Source organism: Hypanus sabinus, chromosome 5 (assembly GCF_030144855.1).
Source record: "Hypanus sabinus isolate sHypSab1 chromosome 5, sHypSab1.hap1, whole genome shotgun sequence".
Classification (NCBI taxonomy): Eukaryota; Metazoa; Chordata; class Chondrichthyes; order Myliobatiformes; family Dasyatidae; genus Hypanus; species Hypanus sabinus.
In genome coordinates this window covers 122,291,654-122,308,456 of record NC_082710.1, presented here as the reverse complement: position 1 = coordinate 122,308,456, position 16,803 = coordinate 122,291,654, and the positions used below count along the sequence as shown (strand labels likewise).

Here is a 16,803-nt window from a genome sequence, read left to right as displayed (position 1 = left end):
TTTAATCTCATATTTAATTTCATTAGCAGATGACACAATTAGAGTACAAACCAAGTGTCTCTTTGTCACCACCTGATATTAAAAGAATAAATAATCACATTGAGTATATTAACATGGTAAATTAAGATACTGACCTTTGTACATTGGCTTTGTAATTGATAAATACAGAAATTTATACAAATGTGAAGTGATTTAAAACCTGGATTCTAAATTCCCCTCTACTCCTGTGATGGTATTGTAATTTTTTCTTTCAGTATAAACAATCGTTCTGCTACTTAGCACACCAGCCACTTGCACCACTGAAGCCAAATCTGTATTATGCAAAAGCAAGAGAAAATCTGCAACTGCTGGAAATCAATACAAAACACACAAAATGCTGGAGGAATTCAGCAGGCCAGGCAGCATCGATGGAAAAGAATAAACATCTTTCTTCAGGACTGGAATGAAAGGGAAGAAATCTGAGTAAGAAGGTGTGGCGGGGGGGGGGGGGGGGTGGGGGAGGAGGAGGAATAAGTACCAGGACGTAGGTGATAGGTGAGACTGGGGAAGGGGATGAAGTCAAGATGGGTGAAAGAGCTAGAGATGGAGAAAGAGGAATCTGATAGGAAAGAGCAGAAGACCATAGAGGAAAAGGAAGAAAGAAGGGCACCAGAGGGAGATGATGGGCAGGTAAGGAGATAAAGAGACAAGATGAGAGAAAAAAACAGGAATGGAGAATGGTGAAGGTGGAGGGCATGACCATATGTTCGAGAAGTCGATGTATCAGTTATGTTATTATGCACATCAGTTAATTATAAGCATAGTATTATAAACTTAAAGATATGCCAAAAATTAGAAAATCGCTTTGTTTCTCATTCACAGGGTGCATGGACTTTTTTTCATTCATGTCTCAAATTCTAATAGTAGCATGCAGTATTTTAAATTTACACGTTTCCCATGAATCAAAGATCAGCTGGAATTCATGTTAATACATCATATCTGCACTATACACCAAAAGAAAAGGCAGTTTTAACAACAGCGGTGAATTTCCTAGATAATATTCAAAACAAAAAGATTACACTTTCATTTAGTGCACATTAGAATAAATATTTAGAGTAGCATCTTAAAATTTTGAGATAAAGGGAGAAAAGCTCCTTAGAAAGTCTAAGAAATCATCATTTTGTTTCCACACTAAAATTACATAAATTCACTCCTCTGAAGTGAAATACAAAGGGCCAATTCTGTGGCAGTAATTACTGTATTTCTACCTAAACGCTTGAATTATATGAATTTAATAACATAATTGGCAAATTAGATCCAGCAAAGAGATATTATATTTAGGAAGAAACATAAGTAACTTCCATATTACTTGCTAATTTTTGGGGTAAGTTGTGGTGATTTCAGAATACGTGCACAAATCACATAACCTAACAACAAGCCAAAATAAAAAAAACATATTTGGGATTCATTTTAGAGCAGGAACGTGCATGGTGTATTTGCAATAAGCCTTGCATGGAGGACAATTAAAATATCCTGAGTAGTTCTTGGCTTATAATTATTGAGGGACTGAAAAGACTGCAAAAATGACTTACAGGAATGATATCAAACCTGAGTTTACACATAGTCAAGAAGGTTGAACCACCATAGTGTCCTTACTACTAAAAAGGTAAGTCTTTACAACATGGTTTTTATTTAATGCAGTGATATCAGAGGAACACTTCCCACTGTGAGGAAGCGTACAATTAAAATCAATGATTAAAAAAATGTAAAACATAATATACCAGAATAATATTCAAATTACCTGTCTTGGAAATTCAAGTGCTACAGATATTTATTTATCTGACTGCGCTTGTAATTGATGGAAGCATTTAGCTTATTGGCCAAATGAGAGGAAACTTTTCAGGATGTTTCAAAGTGCTTTACAGCCAACATGTTATCTTCAAATTTCAAAGTAAATTTTCTCAAAGTACATATATGTCACCACATACAACCCCAAGATTCATTTCCCCGTGGACAGACTCAACAAATCTATAGAATAGTAACTATAACAAGTGAAAGTGTACCAAAGTTTCATTTATAATAAAAATTGTGTCAATGATTTCTGGTTTACTGGTGTGCAAAGAGGGTATGCTAGCAGTACTACTTCATTAGGAGCGTGAGAAGATTTAATATGTCAACAAAGACTCTTACAATTTTCTATAGGATTACAGTGGTGAGCATTCTAACTGGTTGCATCACAGCCTGTTATTAAGGTTCCAATGTACAGGATCGCAAACGATGAAAGAGGGTTGTAGATATAGCCAGCTCAACCATGGGCACAACCCTCTTCCCACCACTGAGGATGACTTCAGGATGTAATGTCACAGGAAGCTAACATCCATCATTAAAAACCTTCATCCTCCAGGCCATACTGTCTTCTCACAAATACTATTTGGCAGCAGGTGCGAGAGCCTGAAAACCCATCCTCAATGTTATGAGAATATCTTCTTCCCTCCCACCATCAGATTTCTGAATTGTCTCTGAATCCATCAACACTACCTCATTATTCTTCTTTTGAACTATTTAGTTTTGTATCTTTTAGTCATGTTTACCTTTTGCACTGTATGACTACCACAATAAGAAGACATTTCATAATATACTGTATGTCTGTGATAACAGACCAGATATTAATTAAAAAATTGAGCACTGAGGGCCTTAGCTGGAGAAGATACACTCACTGAGTGTACGTTCATGGTCTGCTGCTGCTGTTGCCCATCTCAGACAATGATTTACTTTATAAGTCCACTGCTTGTTCAACACTTTCCAGTGTCACACTGGATTGGAACTGATAGCCAGGATTTTACAAACTGATCTATACTAACAGAATTCCTTTACCCCAATACCTAGAACATATGAATTATGCATTCTAATGCTTTTTCAATCATCAACTATCCTTATAGTAATAACTTTATGAGTAGGACATTTGGCTATGTATGCGCACATGAGGGACAGAGGGATGTGGACAAAATATGAACAAAGGGACTATCCTGGTGGAAACCATGGTAGGTAAGCATGGACAAAATGGGCTGAATGTCCTGTTGCATGCTGTATCACTCCATGACTCAAATAGTGCCTTTTATTCTGAGCATTATTGATTATAAAATATATATTGCCACTAAGTCTTAAAAACTTATTTAGTCTGTCTTAATTATACTCACCTGTGCATGCATAAATATGGATCCTAAAACAAATTGGTGAACTTATTTGGTTTTAGAGAACATAGAACATATGTACAGCTCAGGAACAGGACCATCAGCTCACAATGTTGTGCCAAACCAACTAAAAAGTAAATTTAGAAAAAACAAAAACTAATCCTTTCTACCTGTGCCACTATCCCTTAAGCCTTGAAGTATTTGCCTCTATCACCATGCCAGACTGCACATTCCAGGTAACCAGCACTCTCTGAGCAAAAACATACCTTATATCCCCTTTTAAAATACCTCCTCTCACTTTCAATGTATGCTCTCTGGTATCAGACATTTCTACCATGAAAAAAAGATACTCCCTGTATCTTAAAACCTCCATCGGATGTCCCCTCAGTCTCTCCCACCCCAGAGAAAATAAACCAAATTTGACCAGCCTCTCATGATAGCACATGCCCTCTAAACCAAGCACCTAAATGCTAAACCTCTTCTGCACCCCCTTCAAAGCCTCAACATCCTTCCTATTGTGGGGCAACCAGAACGGTATGCAATACTTCAGATCTCGCCTAATCTATAAAGTTTATAGATTATATAAACTTGCAACATAACCTATAAAGTTATATAGTTGCAACATAACCTCTTAACTTTTGAACTCAATGCCTGAACTAACAAAAACAAGCATTCCGTAAGACTTCTCAACCTTCATGATATACAGGATCTGAAGATGACAAGTCAAGATAATAGGGATTGTGGACTAGACCATATTAATGCCTAGGCAGCAGCTCTGTAAAGACCAGCTAGCTCCAGAATGAGTGTCAGCACATGCAGAACTGCATAAGTATGTGAAGCACAGGAGATAGATGTAAATACACTAAGACTCTGCTCTGATTTGAATCAATGGTTCCATAGGCTCTTTAACTGAAGGGCTGGATGCACTTCAAGCCTGTCTCCCCATCTAAAATGGGATTTATACCTGGAATAGTGATTGGAATTCAGTCACCATTCTATATGGAAATAGTATGTAAAGACATTTATTTTTGTTAGGCTTCACTCTAATTAGTATTAGTGAATTTACATAAGTTGAATGTGTTATAAATCTATTATTTATCTATTATTAAAGTAACTTTGCTCTCTCTTTTCACCCAATACAGTCAAAAGGCCATCTTTCAGACTGTCAGGATCCCATCAGAAAGTTCTGGGGGCCTCAACAAGAGTCATTTGAGATTTAGTAACTATCTCCAGAATAATGAGCACCTAAATTAACAGCAGCAGTAAAGTTCCAAATACCTTATGACAGCATAAATTATATGGTTACCATCTGAGCAAAATATTGAACATAAAACATAGAGCAATACAGCACAGTACAGGCCCTTCTGCCCACAAAGTTGTGCCAACCTTTAAACCCTGCCTCCCATGTAACCCTCCGCCTTAAATCCCTCCATACACCATTGCATTTTGTTTAAAGAGCATCTTGGGTTTTTTTTTTATTTGCTTTCAATTTTCTTGTTATTTCCAGCAAAGTTCTTTCCATCAATTATTAGAAAAGATCCAATTCAGTATGCTTTAAGATTACTGCAAAATGTTCTGAAAAAAATTAACCTAAATATGCTTCCATACCAGTATTTCTGTTGCCTCTTGTGAAAATGGAGCTTGGTTTAATTAAGAATTTGCTCATGATAAAACAGCAGAGATTAGAGGATCAGTTTCAGGCACGTAGACTACCAACATAATCCCACAGCTATCAGAAGACTGTAATTAGAAGCAAAGTAGGCCATTCAGCCAACAGACCTTTTTTGTTTGATTCACAGAAAAACTTCACACATGCTCCCATAATTTTACAGGTAATGTAAACATCGTTCTCATTAAGATTCAAATCAACAGTCTGATTACTTTGGGTTTCAGTGCACCCTGTAAATATTAAACACTTATCTAACAGAACTGTAACTACAAATATGTTTGGGACAGTGGGACAGGGCAAATTTTTCCAAGTCTTAACTTCACTGGCTGCTTTGCCAATAAACAACCTCCTGTATGAAAATCTTACAATATGGAAATTAGATGTCCATAAACTAATGAAAAGTAAGAAAAAAAAAACTGCTGATGGTTGGAATCTGAAATAAAATAACAACAAATACAGAAAAATTCAAGAAGCTAGGCAGCATGTGTGGAAAGAGAAATGCACCTTATTTATTCAGGTCAAAGAAACTGCTTTGGCAACAAAATTTGGAATCTAAATTCTTGCACTTAGTAGACATAAACTTGTTCAGCTTTGTTTCCTGTAAGTTATGTTATCCTTTGCATCCTTTTTGTTTGACCCAGCATCTTTGGCTCTCCAAGGCCACAAGACCTGTGTTGCATTTGTTTATATTCCGTTTCTTTTTGACCTCTGGAAGATGTAAATAACACATGCTTTCTTACTGTAGAAGAAATTAAAGAGGAAGTCAATTAGATATTTTACGTGCATACATGCACAGAGGTAATTTGCTGAGCATGAACTATATGTTCACAAAACTATTTTCACCAGAAAAAGTTGGTCCTTGCTCAATTTTTATGACAAGGATGAATGTTGAAATGATTCTATCTGCCTACCTTTAGATCAATCATTTGCTCAGTAGCTCTGTCATTTGGACTTAACAATAATGTTGACTATTGTTTTTTTCTGTGCACTGTAAAAGGATCTTTGTTGAGCAAAGCTCATTTCTCCACCCTAATGAGGTAAGTTGTTGAATATGTAGTAGGGAAGGGATTGTAACACCATTTCCCTCCTGACTCTGATCTGTAAGACTCACTTCTAGCAGTATAATGCCCTTAAGTAACTCTTTAATCTCATAGTTTAGCAAAGTATTTTTTTTCAGAACAGCATTGTGTGTTTCCCTATAATCCTGCATCAGTTTTCACCTGAAATTAGGTCTTCCAAACCTATTCATTATGTTTAAAGAATAATGTGTATGTCTCTTACTTAAGACATTTACTACCAATGCATATTTTTATCCAGCCTATAGAGAGTGAACTCTTCATAACACACCTATATATATATTGGAATAATTATTGCAGTTGTTTTTGTACATTTTTTTAAGATCTCCAAATCTTCAGCTTTATGGCAATCAGAACAACACCCAAGGGGACATAGGGATCACATTAGATTATAGAGCAATCATTCAAATCAGAAACTGTAGAAGTACACAGAGAAGTTGCCACAGGCAGCTGTGGACTCTAAGCCTTTAAGGCAGGGGCTGATAGGTTCTTGATTGGTCAGGGCATGAAGGGATATGGGGAGAAGGCAAGAGATTGGGGCTGAGAGGTTAAATGGATCAGCCATGATGAAGTGGTGGAGTAGACTCAATAAGCCAAATGGCCTAATACTGTTCCTATAACTTATGGTCTTGTGGTCTTAATTGGACATAGATTTGAGAGAATCATGAACATCCCAGATCTTGAAGTAGATTTTGAACTAATCATTGAATTGGTATTGAACATTGTGAATCTTTTACAAACATAACTGGATCTTCACTTCTATTGTATTCCTAAAGTGCATCAATTCTGCATAACGATGCTGGGAATCAATCTTCTGAAATTGTACTCTAATTAGTGCAGTCAAATTGAATTAGCCCATCCAGTTCATATTGATCCAGGAACTGATTATTAAAGTTTCCTTCTCACTCAAAATAAGCATATATAGGTCATAAACACAAGAGGTTCTGCAGATGCTGGAAATCCAGAGCAACACACACAAAATGCTGGAGTAACTCAGTATGTCTGGCAGCATCAATAGAAATGAATAAATAGTTGCCATTTCGGGCTGAGACCCTTCCTCAGGAATGGAAGGGAAAGAAGAAGCTGTCAGAATAAGAACTAGAAGGTGATGGGTGAAACCAAGTGGGTGGGGGAGGAGGGAATCAATTAATAAAGCTTATGGGGTGTTAGTTTTCAAAAGTCAAGGGATAGAGTTTAAGAGTCACGAGGTAAAGATGCAGCTGTATAAAACTCTAGTTAGGCCACACTTGGAGTATTGTGTCCAGTTCTGGTCACCTCAGTATAGGAAGGATGTGGAAGCATTGGAAAGGGTACAGAGAAGATTTACCAGGATGCTGCCTGGTTTGGAGAGTATGCATTATGATCAGAGATTAAGGGAGCTAGGGCTTTACTCTTTGGAGAGAAGAAGGATGAGAGGAGACATGATAGAGGTGTACAAGATATTAAGAGGAGTAGATAGAGTGGACCAGCGCCTCTTACCCAAGGCACCACTGCTCAGTACAAGAGGACATGGTTTTAAGGTAAGGGGTGGGAAGTTCAAGGGGGATATTAGACGAAGGATTTTTAATCAGAGAGTGGTTGGTGTGTGGAATGCACTGCCAGAGTCAGTGGTGGAGGCAGATACACTAGTGAAATTTAAGAGACTATTAGACAGGTATGTGGAGGAACTTAATGTGGGGGGATATATGGGAGGCAGGGTTTAAGGGTCGGTACAACATTGTGAGCAAAAGGGCCTGTACTATGCTGTACTATTCTATGTTCTAAGAATCTAAGAGGTGATAGGTGGGAAAGGAGGGCTGGAGAAGAGGGAATTTGATCGGAGTGGAGAATGGACCATGGGAGAAAGGGAAGGAGGAGGAACATCAGGGGGATGTGATAGGCAGATGAGTAGAAGAGGTTAGAGTCCAGAGAGGGGAATTGAGGAAGAGAGAAAGATGAGGAGGAAAAATGAGGTACTAGAAGTTGAACAAATTGATGTTTATGCCATCTGGTTGGAGGCTACTCAAACAGAATATAAAGTGTTGCTTCTCCAATTTGAGAGCTGCTTCATTGTGGCAGATGAGAAGGCTATGGATTGATATGTCAGAAAGGGAGTGAGAATAAGAATTATTAAAATTTTTGCCTTGGGTAATCCTGCTTTTTGCAGATGCAATGGAGGTGTTCAACAAAACAATCCCTCAATCTCTGTCAATTCTTATCATTGCAGAGGGATGCAAACACTCCTTCGAGGTGAGGCAGCATTTCACCTGCAGACCTGTTGAGGTCTTTTATCTGGTGCTCACAATGCATCCTCCTCTGCATTGGTGAGACCTGATGTACAGTTAGGGTGAGATTCAGCAAGTTGTGGACATGCTATTTTGGGGCCAGAAGCATGGCAATGCTTTTGGGCTGCCGCCAGCACAATCCTCAGACTTTGTGACCGGTGACACAAAGTGATGCATTTCACTGTCCGTTTTAAGGCCATATAATAGAGGAGCTGAAATAGTCCACTTAGCCTATTGAGTCTGCTCTGCCATTTCATTCATGGTTGATCCATTTTCCCCCTCGGCCCCAGACTCCTGCCTTCTCCCCTTTTCCCTTCACGCCCTGACCAATCAAGGATCTATCAACCTCTGCCTTAAATATACCCAATGACTTGTCCTCTACAGCCACACTTGGATGTACGTGTGTCAAGTAATGCTTATCTTTAATCTTTATTTTGACCATACTGTTCTACTGTCCTGCAAGCACTGACATTTAAAATGTTTCAACAAACATTTGCAGCAAATAATTAACCCTTACAGCCATTTAGTGTAACTTGTTCCTTTAATTTCTCTTTACGTTTATCACTGTATTTGTGTCTCTCCAACACTTTCAGGCAGTGAATTTCAAACTTCCGCACTTTGGGTTGTTTTCTCTTCCACCCATCTCCCCTCTGATTACAGAAATCTATATCTATTTTAAATTTGTGATTCCTCAACTCAGCCGGAACGTCCTTCATGTTTCCACTAATTATAATGCCATGTAAAAGTAATCAGCCCCCAAGACTTTGTTGAAATAAATGGCTATTACAACTAGGGATTTTGATCAATTTAACTGAGATTCTTTACTTGTGAATCACATGCTCCTTTTGTTCACATGTAGATGCCAAAAAACAAGAAAGATTGTCAAACATAAGAAAAACTAAAAATTCAGAAACCGAGATGTCAGCCATTCAAAAGTATTCATCTTCACTCCAGCCCGCACCCCCCCCCCCCCACCAACCCCAGTTAGCACAAACTCTCACAGCTATTACAGCCAGTAACCTCTCTGGGTCAGTCTCTGTTAGCTTTGCACAAAGTGATGGAGCATGATTTGCCCAGTCCTCCTTGTAAAATTACTGAAGCTCTGCCAGGTTAGTTGGTGGGGTGGCAGTGGACAGCAATCATAAGTCTTCCCAGACACGTTTGATCGGATTATGGTCAGGTTTCTGACTGGGACACTCTAGGACATCAATTTATTCATTTGAAGCCCGCCCCCCCCCCCAATGGTTGCTCTCAGAGTGTGCTTTGTATCATTGTCCTGCTGAAAGACGAACTACCTCCCCTCTTAAAGCTTTCTGGCAGAGACTAGAAGGTTTTTAATCTTGGTTCTCTCTGTATTTAGAACAGTTCATCTTCCTATCAATCTTGACCAGATTTTCAGTCCCTGCTATTGAAAAGCATTCACATAGCATGATGCTACCCTCACCCATATGTCATCTGGCTGATGCATAGTATTTTACACACATTACCTGGATTGGGGAGCATGCCTTATGAGAATAGGTTGAGTGAACTTGGCCTTTTCTCCTCGGAGCAGCAAAGGATGAGAGGTGATCTGATGGAGGTGTATAAGATGATGAGAGACATTGGTCATGTGGATAGTCAGAGGCTTTTCCCCGGGGCTGAAATGGCTAACATGAGAGGGCACAGTTTTAAGGTGCTTGGAAGTAGATACTGAGGAAATATCAGGGGTAAGTTTTTTACGCCGAGAGTGGTGAGTGCGTGGAATGGGCTGCTGGTGACGGCGGTGGAGGCAGATACAATACGGTCTTTTAATAGACTCCTGGACAGGTACATGAAGATTCGAAAAATAGAGGGCTACGGGTAATTCTAACTAATTTCCAAGGTAAGTACATGTTCGGCACAGCAATGTGAGCCAAAGGGCCTGTATTGTGCTGTTTTTTTTCCTATGTTTCTATGTTTCTTTTTATGCCGCACATACTGCTTATTGTTAAGGCCAAATGTTTCACTTCGGTCTCAACTGACCACAAGACCTTTTTTTCACATCTTTATAGTATCCTCTAAGTGATGCTTTGCAAAGTCTTTACAAGCAAGGACAAGTTTTTTTTTAGCCAGGGCTTCTTCCTTGCCACTCTTCCTTAAATATCCCTCCTGTGCAAGGCCTCAGAGATTATGGAGACATGAACTTCATCTCCAGTTCTAGCCACTGTCTTCTACAGCTCACTCAGAGTGACTGTTGTCATCACAGTTGCGTCTCTTTTCAGTGCCATTGCTCTCCGGCAGTTCACTTCAGAGGGGCAGCCTGATCTTGGCAGTGCAGTTGTGCATTTCACTGAGCTTTGAGTATATTAAGTGCCTTTGAGATGGTCTTGTACACTTGCCAGATTTGTTCTTCTGTATTACCATTTCTTTGATTGTCTTGAATGTTCTTTTCTCTTCATTTTGGCCGGTCTGTTGCAAATCTGACCATACTGTTGGACCTTACAGAGAAATGGTGTCTTTATCCTGTATGAATTTGTTGCAAACAGGTGATATCCCCTGAAGCATATTCTTGAATGCCTCCCATTGCTCTGACTGATTTACGATCAAGTTGATTGTTCCACTAACCTAGCTCTATTTACCTTTACAGAACTTTTCATCACCTTTACAGCTTCTGTCAGGTATTCTTCCCTAATCAGCTGTCAAATACGAGTCTCTGCTAACACCTTAGATTCCGTCTGGGTAGCCTTCAGCCTGATGGCATGAATATCGGTTTCTCCTTCCAGTATTTTTCCCTCCCTTTCCCTCTTCTTGGATTCCCCATTCTGGCCTTTTACTTCTTCTCACTTGCCTATCACTTCCCCTGAGTCCCTTCCTCCTTCCCTTTTTCCTATGGTCCACTCTCCTCTCTTATCAGATTCCTTCTTCTCCAGTCCTTTACCTTTCCTACTTACCTGGCTTCACCTATCACCTTCTAGTTATCCTCATTCTCCTACCCCCCACTTTTTTATTGTGGATTCTTCCCCCTTTTTCGACAGTCCTGAGTAGGGTCTTGGCCTGAAACATCGACTGTTTATTCATTTCCATGGATGCTTCTTGATCTGTTGTGCTCCCCCTGCATTTTGTGTGAGATGGTTTGGATTTCCAACATCTGCCCACTTTCTCATGTTTATAATATACTATAAATTTGGTACTACACATTTTCTATTGCTTCTATTTCCTTCTAATTTAGAGAAATGTTTAACTTTACCTAATCATCAGAATGTACAGTATATTAAGGAAGAGACAATTTCCAGGTCATCCTTCTCAATCTTTTTGAATACTACAATCAACCATCAGCTTGCTAATATTTCTGAGGAGATTTACAATTCCCCAATATCAAACAATCACTCCCTAAGGTAGTTCCAGTTTATTAATACAAAAAGGTGTACACAAAAGTTCATACTCCATGCAAAGGTCAGACAAATCCCTTTTTTATACTTATGACTGTGAGGCTAAGTACAGCACCAATGTCATATTTATGTTTTCTGACAGCACCACTGTTGAGGGCTGCACCAAATGTGGAGATCAACTAGTATCTAGGAGGGGCGCAGAAAATCTGTCTGAATTGTGCCACAACAACAGCCTCTCACTCAATATCAGCAAAATGAAAGAGATGATTATTGACTAAAGGAGGAAGAAACCAATGGTTCAAGAGCCACTTCTATGGAGATCAGAGGTGGAAGGGGTCAGCAACCTTAAATTTCTCAGTGTTAACATTTCAGAGGATGTGTACTGGGTTCAGCATGTAACTACCATTACAAAGAAGACACAGCGGCATCTCTACTTTCTTAGAAGTTTGCGAAGATTCAACACGTCACCTAAAACGCTGACAAATTATAGAAGTGAGGTGGAGAGCATACTGACCAGTTGCATCACAGGCTGGTATGGGAACACCAATTCTCATGAATGGAAAAGCCTACAAAAGATAGTGGGTGTAGCCCGTTCCATCACAAGTAAAGCCCTCCCCACCGCTGAGCACACATACAAGGAGCGCTATCACAGGAAAGCAGCATGAAGGATCCCACCATCTAGGACAAGCTGCTGTCATCAGAAAGGAGATTCAGGAGCCTACCACCATTTTCAGGAACAGTTATTATCCCTCCGCCATCAGTTTCCTGAACCAGAGAGATTGATTTTACTCACCCCCAACACTGAGCTAATTCCACAACCTACTGACTTACTTTTAAGATCTCCACAACTTGTGTTCTTGATATTTACTGTTTGCTTATTTATTTATTTATGTACTTATTGTACTTGCCAGTTTATTTGTGTTTGCACATTGGTTGTTTGCTCCAATTTGCATGTGTGATTTTTCGTTAATCCCATTATGCTTCTTTGTATTTTTTGTGCTCACAAGAAAATGAATCTCAGGGCGGTTTATGGTAACATATATATACCTCGATAATAAATTTACTTTGAACTTTGAATTCTTTACACACTAACAGAATTCCATAATATTCTACAACAAATTGGATATTGCAATGTTTTAAAAATAACAGGAATAGCATACAGTACTCTTGGTGTTGATATTTTTAATAGTCTCTCCTTTGAGAGAAGTTAATGGTTAATTCCTGTTTTTAAAGAAATCTTTCAGTTTAGTTGATTCTATTTAACATCCGCCTCTGTCAGCAGAAGTCAACATAAAATAGATCTTTTGATCCTGGACATGAAGCAACACATTTATCATGATAAATCCCTTTAAAAACATCCACTACCTGTTTTTGTTATTTTATGTAAATTGTTCAGGGTGTTATCTTCATTCTTGTGAGCTGGATACCATTTCATTCAATCTTGAATATAGTACCATATCTCCAGTCCTGCATAGCTCTCCACCTCATGCCAACATCTGCAGAACTCACAGCAGAGTTGGTGGATCAAAGTTTGTTCTACTGCACTCAGGGTAATGGATCTCTGTGCAGGTGGAGAGTTTCGGTTCTTTGCATATCATGATTATACAGTAGCATTCACTTGAATATTAAAAAAAACATGAGTGCAAGCATTTCTTATAAATATTGTTTGGATCCAATGATATGTGACTGTCTGTATATTAACTTGATGTTAATACACAGATTTATAAGACGTTGTTAGATCTATACATTATTTCATGATCGTGCTAGAAAATCATTAAATTTAATGTACGCAAATGAATTAGGTAGGTTCCCAAAGTACTTATTAGCCATGTTCATAATGTCAGCCTAATTACGCAAATGTGTTTTGCAAAGCATTGTCTCTATACAATTGCTGGTGTTATATTGCATCTGAATCTTGGCCTCAGTATATAATTTTATCTTGAGCTTGGAGACAAGCTAAACTGATATGTGTTTTGCAGTAAACACCAGATTTTCATATGACAATAATATAAGATGAGATAAACATAACAAATCTTTATCAAAAACTATAAAATTGAATTTGTTATCTTATTTTTGCTTATTTCTCTCATTTAAAAATCTGTTTATCCTTCTGATCTGTCCTCCTTATTTTCCTGAAGTAAAGTTCATACCCAAATTATTTCTGTTTTTTAATCAGTCAAAGTGACTGGTATTGTTGGGAAGGCCAACTTTTTACTGACTATGATTAATTGCCCCCTGGGAATGGTGAGCCCTCTCCTGAAATGCTGGAGTCATTAATGACAACAATACTGAGAGTGGCAACATTTTCACAGACATTATAAAAGAACAGCAATATATTTTCAATTCAGGATGATCATGACTAGGATGGAATCTGGACCAGGGTAATTGTGCCAAGTGTCCTTATTCTTATGAGTAGCAATGCTCACAGATTGTTGTCAGGTACTGCAGAAGGTGCTTTGATGAAATGTCACAGTGCCTTTTGTGAAAGGTACTTGGTGCATTAGGATGAAGGAAGTGAATGTTTTGGTGCTGGATGGAGTGTCAGTGTAATGGACAGCTACCGTGGCGATGGTTAGGTCTCTCTAATATTGAATTCATCTACCAGGTAAGTGGAGGAAAACCATTTGCTTTCCTGTCAGGTGCTCTGTTGTTAATGGAAAGGCTTTGGGGCACCTTTTGTGGGAAAGTTAGCCTCTGACTTGTTCTTTGAACTACAGCGTTCATTGACTTGAACGACCTGCCCATTTCAAGGATAAAACATGATAGTCGGAGGAAATCTGAGATTGCAGCTGCATTTTTACCCGAACATAAATGGCACAATACAAGTATTTGTTCCGTTGTATCAATATAAAGGAGACTACATTAGGCATCGAAATTCCCGAGGGCATCTATAGCAATAGATGCAAGCTGCTGCCAATGGACCATGTTTCCCTTACACGGCCCCGCTTAGTTGTGTCATATTCCTGTTAATTAAGTTTGTTTCAGTTTGTCTTCGCCTACTGGACTAAATGAGGAGCATCTGAAACGTTAATCAACATTCACACAAAGAAATCGACGCTCATTCACTCGCATCAAGTCACCCTGTAGCCGCTCGCGTAACATTCTGCCAATATTTTCTATTCACGCAAGTGGATCTGTTTTCGTTCACGACAAGACCACGAGAATATTAAATATATTGACAAGGAACTGATGCTATCATTTCGAAACTATTCTGCAGTTTTACTTAGACTTCAAAATAAAATCTCATTTCCGTGATCCAGACAGTTTAATCCATTCACCGTTTAGTTCTAAGCAGCCAATTAAGATAAACTGTCGAAAAAGGACTAAAGTTTCTACAACCGATCATGGAGCAAGCATCCACTGTGAGGAACTCCATCCTCGAGCACATCTCTCGCACGGAGCGCATTTCGACAACCGTGCTGTGCTCTACACTTTGAAGGTGGCCTCATATCCAATGCGATAACTCACTCGCAACGTCCAATATATCAAAATCCAACAAAGAGCAGAATCATGAAAAGGGTTTTATAACATCTGAATACAGGTGATAGTATTTTCACGCCAGTCTCTTCAAAGATAAGCTTATTTCTGTGTGAGGTCAAATAATATCATATCAAGTGTATACCTTGGATTCCCAAGCTGTAAAGTCTGCGCAAGATGTACTGTGTAAGGAATACTAAATCCCAGTCTCCACCATCAAAACTATTTATTGCCGGGATCTCCTTTGCAAAAGATCTCAAACTCCTCAACCGCTAGTCAATTATCAAATACGCATTGTAAACTTGGCATCAATATGAACAGGGTCTCCGGGACATCATTTCCTTGTATATTAAACACTTATATCGGACATCAACAAGCTTCTGCTTTCGTGAAGCAATGCGAACAATCTGTTTCACGTTGGTGCGGAACAGCTATGCTAAAGGGTCGTTTACCTGCGGCCCAAAGGGACTGACTGTCCCACAAATAGAATCGACCTGGTTAAACTGTGACATGCCGCGCAGCGAACAAGCCGGAGCACAAACACTTAAAATCGAAATGAGTTCCCCAGTGGAGGATTTGAGTGCAACGCAGGATTCACTCACCTACACGCGCAGTGCAGTCAGTCCCACAACTGCCCAGTTTATCAGCAATGCAGAAGGTAAAACCAGGAACGTCAGTTAAGTTTCATTCAATTTTTTTTCCCCTCAGAGAAGAAAGTGGACTGACTCATCGTGACCTCGACTGTCAGTTTTCCAACTGATCCGGGATTGTACTGACACGACGTGGAACCAAGCAAACATGCGAGCACTGTGTTAGTTTAAAAAAAAGGTTCGAGAGCTCAGTCACATTAGATGGGACAATTTATGTTTGTTGTTCAGATTGCTAGGTAGCAGACTCGGGCTACAGGTTTCCCAGAGGCTGTTCTGTCACTAAAGACGAGAAAGGTTGGTGTATGTACAACGACACAGAAGCAAATCCACACCGGAGCTGCAAACTGGTCTTCCCCGGTGTTCTCTAAGTAATCAGATTGCCAGAGGGTTCTCACTTGGAGACTTCTTGACTTCTGAATCAGCTCGGAAGCTCCGCCCCCTTTTTAGTTCCTCTCGTCAGAAAGCCTGCGAGCTCCACCCTGGGACTAGGCTATTTGTACAGCACCGCAACCCCACAGCCCTGCTGTCACCAGATACCGCCTAGGATTTCGTGTAGGTGCCGGTATCCGTTCCTACTCTCTGCAATAGCCCCATTTTACCAGCCGACTTCTCGCCCGTTCCGACACAGGAACGATAGTGAATTGAAAATAAAGGGTTTGGTGGCGAAATCTAACATCAGCAATTAACTCGCCGGTCTTCAGTCCGTGAGTTCAGATCATAGAGCTTTGTTTCCATATCACAAACACCAGAAAGCCTGCAGATGCTGGAAATCCAAAGTAGTGTGTTGCTTTATGTTTCTATATGTTGGAATGAATTTACACGGATGTCAAAAACGCCCGGCAAACAGCGAGAGTAATACTAATAAAATGAATAGAATTGCGGCTTTACCAAGGAACGGTGCTTGAATAAAAATGTCAAACGCATTCTAACATACTATAATGAATGTGTTAAAGTTAAAGGGGAAATGATGGGAATATAGGAACGGAGCGCAGAGCCTTAGAGTTTATGCTTCATTACCCTCTCAGCACGAAGGAAATCTTCTTTCATTATTTGTATTTCTGGTGATTTGACAGAGGAAACAGGCATCTAATCTCGGAGGCAAAAAAAAACAACCCAGCAGGAACTCCTTGCTCTCCGAGCGATCAACACA

The 16,803-nt window shown here is 39.4% G+C and overlaps 1 protein-coding gene across 1 annotated transcript in view; it reads right to left on the bottom strand.

Annotated features, from left to right (window-relative positions):
• slitrk6 (SLIT and NTRK-like family, member 6) overlaps positions 1-16,195 on the bottom strand; it is a 39,158-nt gene extending 22,963 nt beyond the window's left edge. The window contains exon 1 of the mRNA XM_059970380.1: positions 15,606-16,195. The gene's annotated coding sequence lies outside the window, so the exon portion shown is untranslated. The remainder of the gene's footprint in view (positions 1-15,605) is intronic.
• Between the last annotated feature and the right edge of the window lie 608 nt (positions 16,196-16,803).